Below are 4821 nucleotides of genomic sequence, written 5' to 3'. Positions count from 1 at the left end.
AATGGCACACGACTACATCTGTCCTCACAGTCCTCTATAATATATATATATATATATATATATATATATATATATATATATATATATATACACACACACACACACACACACATACACATACACACACTATTATTTTTTAAAAATAAATTTTTTAATATAACAAAGATTTTAACAATAAGTATTATTATTAGGCATATATTTTCGCGAATCGCGCATATAAAATACTAGTACCTATAATACACATTAATCTTGTTATGTAATAGTAAAAAAAGAAAAAAAAAGTGTAATATTACCTATTTTAGTAAGATTAAAAAAGGAAAAGACATTCAACCATTAATTAGTATTTATTTCAATGAACTTGTATTGATCGAGTGTGCTACTTGACAATAAGATCAGGATTTAGTATGTTTCATGTAAATTTGCAATCTTTTCAATACAACAAAAAAATATGAACTTTAAGAGCATCCTTATCAGTCGAGGTTATTTCTAAGTTATTTGTGGGTCCCAGCATCCACCTCATCTTCCACCGTCTCATTCAATCACAAAAAATCCTTCTCCACATCAGTTTTGAGTTATTTCTCAGTTTTTTATGAACCCACCATTTAATTCACTATATTTTAATTATTTCTCTTACCTACTGGACCCACAAATATACCATACTTTGCAGGAGAAATATTTTTGAAATAACTCCTCCCCACATCAGCTATTAACTTTGGGTGGAGAGAATTCATGTATAAATAACTCCTAAATAACTACTAGTGTTGATCACATATCTTATATAGTAAGTCAAATACTCATTCATCAAATAACATCTTAAATAGCATCACAATGTACTAATTTAAAGAGTTAATTATCGATTTGGTCCCTCGACTATGAGGATTTCATCAATTTGGTCTTCGACTATAAAAATTTTTCAATTTAGTCCCTGACTATGCTTTTTTTTTTTTTTTTTTTTTTTTTTTTTTTTTTTAACACGAAATAGTCCTCAGTCTAATTTTCTAGTCAAACTAAAAGGGAAAATTCGCCATTTGAAAGCATTGCTACAGCTACTTCTGCAGCCTTGTGCCATTAGTCACACTGCACCTTTAGCCTCCTTAGCTCGGCTTCCATTTCTACGTTGGAGGCCTGCATTGCATCCAACTGCTCCATCACCGACCAGTTCGTTGATTGCTTTTATCGACTTCTTTTTTCAAGTACTTGAGCTTTACGAGAGCTTCTTGCGCTACCTCCTCGGCTCCCTCGAGTTCAGTAGCAGTATTGCCATTCGTTTCCCCCGTGTTGGATTCTCTCGTCTTGACGTCCAGCTTCAGCATCGTGTTTTCATCTTATATGTTTTGCAGCTCCGTTTCCTTGTCCATTAAGTTCGCATTCAGATTTTTGATCTCGTGTCTTGATTTCTGAAGGTCCTTTTCCAGTTCGTATTCTCTCCGTCCTGATTGCCCGTTTTTTAATCTCGAAGCGCTAGGTTTTCGTTCTCCTCGTAGATTCCTTGCAATTTAGTTTCTTTATCCATCAGATTTTCCTTCAACTCCTCGATCATTAGGCTCAGTTTCTGTACGTCGCCCTTGAGATCAGCCTCTCTTTGGCTCCAAGAGGACGTTATCTGCTCCACTAACTCGTAAGCGCTTCTGATCTCCACAGTGCTTCGAGTTTGTTCTTCATTGCGTTTAACCTCGGCTGCTTCTAAACCTTTTCTCAGAATTTCAATTTCAAATTTCAAAGACGTAATCTCTTATTCAAGCATTTCCTGGTTTTATTCTTTCTCACTTGTTCTGTTATTCGGGTCACACATAACCCGATGACAGTTGTTACCAGATTTAGTACCATCAGCCTGGAGTTGGCAAACGAGCTCCTCGAGCAGATTGACATGTGCCCTCGATTGGTCTAACTCCATAGTCACAACATTGTACAACTCCATGGCTTTGACCCCGTCTGATCTGTGGGCTTCCACAGTTCTTTTGGTGGTTTCAAGTTGTAGTATAGTTTCATTAACAAGCACTTGTGCCTGAGCTTCTGCCTCCTTGCAATCCCTTAATAGGAGCTCCTACGGTGGTGGACTGGTCTTTCTAGGCGAGGACATCGACGAACGGAAATAAGATCCGGCGAGCTCTAGCGTCCGACGCGAACAGAGCCCCCCGATGTAGTAACTCTCTCCCCCGCCCTTGTTTCTGGCGACTCTCCGGTGTGGCAGTGAGCTCCGGCAGTTGTGGCGAAGCTTGTTGGCAAAGAATCCGATTAATGGAATGTTGATTTGTAAAGTGAAATTACAAATTTGTCCTCAATTTTAATACCTTAAAAACGATAGTTTGACTCTATGACCATTTCGTGTAAAAGAAAAAAAAAAAGCTTAGTCGGGAACTAAATTGAGAAATTTTGGTAGTCGAGGAACAAATTGGTGCAGTCGTCATATTCGAGGGACCAAATCGATAATTAATTCTAATTTAAACATGCCACCCAATTTTTTAGTTACTAAAAATACATGTACTCACACCGTATTAAACACGCACAATAATAAAAAAGTAATTCATGTATCCAAGAAGTAATTGATGCTTTCTTGGGTTAAAAATGGTCTCTCACATGAATTGAAGAGTATCGTTTGCCCTTGCCTTTTTCACCTTTTATTTCCTATATCATAAGCAAAAAAAAAATAGTAAGTTATATGAAACTTATGAGCACATTTACATTGTTTAGGTACTTAGAATTGTCACTCACCTATAGTTTACCAAGTAAAATGCATGATCCAGTATTAGATGTTGCAACCACGTATTTGACTACAAGAAAAATCACGAATCACGTTTTGCGACGGAATTGCGATAGAATATATTCCGTCGTCTATCACCTTGTCATATTTTGATTCACGACGGAATAGCTCCGTCACAAAATAAGGCGACGGAATTCGCGACAGAAAAAGGCATCGCAAATTGGCGACGGAAATATTTCTGTGGCAATTTGGTTGCAATATACGCAACGGAAATGATTCTGACGCTTATACGCAACGGAATTTTTTCCGTCGCATTAATTGTAACAAATATTTCGACACAAAATTTATATTATATCTCGATTCCGTCGTGTTTTTTGAATTATTTTTAAAAAAATTTATATAAAATTATTATTTTTAAATAGTAATAAATGATTTTAAAATAATAATATAAAACTAAAATAATATAAAAAAATAATATTAATTCTGAAATAAAATATAACATCATTTTAAAATATTATCAATCTACATTAAGTTCAAGTAATAATACATTATCAATCAACATTTAATACATAATAATAGTCAATTCAAGTCTAAACAACAATATAATAGTCTTCACAAACAACCATTAAAATCAATTGGTTTAAGATAGAGGTGATGATGAAGTACCCACTCTCCCGCCATCAATAGCATCAAGTCGTTGTTGCATAAGGAGAATAGTAGCCTTCAAACTCTAAATTTCATCTTGTATATTTGTAGAAGTAGCATTGTCGGGTGGCTGCAATGTTGGGTTCATATTGTCAGAAGTGATATCATTAGTTGGACCATTAACAACAGAACAACCATATGAACCAAGTCCATAAATTCTTCTTTTCTTGTCATGTCTACCAACAACGTCATAGTACAATTGACTATCATCCACTTGCTCCCCATTTTCTGTCAACATCTCCTGTTGCGATGCAACATGTTCCTAAAATATGTAAGAAATTTAGTACAAAATATATGGAGTAAATACCAGTCAAGGTCCCTCGAGTTTGGTGGTTTCACCACCTATAGTCCCTAACTCCCGTAATTACCATTCGTGGTCCTCCGAGTTGCGAAACCTGACCTGCGACCATCCTTCTGTTAGTTCCTACCGTCTAAACCGTCAAAAGCAGGGGTAAAAATGTCATTTGGCTTAGACGGCTTAGAGTCTTGGACGGCAGGAGATGGCATTAAAATAAGTAAAAATAATAATTATATATGCCGAATGACATTTTTACCCCTGCTTTTGACGGTTTAGACGGCGGGAACTAACGGAAGGACCACGGATGGTAATTACGGAAGTTAGGGACTATAGGTGGTGAAACCACCAAACTCGAGGGACCTTGGCTGGTTTTCACCACTAGAACACCAGTTACATAAAAAGGACAGAAATCAAGCAAGTTATTATTACTATTGCAGTCAGAATCATATAAGTCTCTTTCATACACATGGTGTAACACCCCTAATTTTTAAATAATTAAAAGCATATATAAATAATGAAAACTATCATTAATCAACCCAAACAGAGCATAAATAATCCGTAAGAGTCAGGGTCCTATGCCACATCTAGGTTTGAGAATCTAGATGCACGGGTTAAACTAACCGAACAAGGCATAAATTATAGTCACTATCCACAATACAATTTCAAGGCTCACAGGCCATCTAAATAATACTAACCTAAATCCTCGAGTTCATCTAACGTGCTCCGAAGCTACTGATCTGCACCTGAAAAATATACGGTGTAACAACCGTCAGCGAATAATGCTGGTAACCCACTCCAACGCGTTAAATACAATATAGGTAGATATAAGAAAATCATTTTGAAACCGTAATACATATATAACCTAAGAAACCCTAGCTTTTAAACCAAGATCAAGACTCAAGACATAACAACAGACTTGACATTATAGAACAATCACAAAGACTAGCATGCATCCTAAGAACACAAGACAAGGCATAATAGACAGGTAAGCTCATAAATAGCAATTAAAGGCAATAAGGGGATTCAAGGACAATCAATTAGCAAGTACTCATCAAGACACACAATTCATCTTCCAACCTTATACCTAGTTCCAACATTTTGACTCCCCTCCATCCTT

General features: G+C 36.1%; 1 pseudogene; it reads right to left on the bottom strand.

Annotated features, from left to right (window-relative positions):
* Nucleotides 1–1002: 1002 nt before the first annotated feature.
* Nucleotides 1003–3382, bottom strand: LOC109160605 (annotated as a pseudogene).
* Nucleotides 3383–4821: the final 1439 nt, after the last annotated feature.

The sequence above is a fragment of the Ipomoea nil genome, unplaced genomic scaffold (assembly GCF_001879475.1).
Source record: "Ipomoea nil cultivar Tokyo-kokei standard unplaced genomic scaffold, Asagao_1.1 scaffold2854, whole genome shotgun sequence".
NCBI lineage: Eukaryota > Viridiplantae > Streptophyta > Magnoliopsida > Solanales > Convolvulaceae > Ipomoea > Ipomoea nil.
The sequence above is the reverse complement of the archived record's forward strand: the minus strand, read 5'-3'. Positions and strand labels throughout refer to the sequence as shown.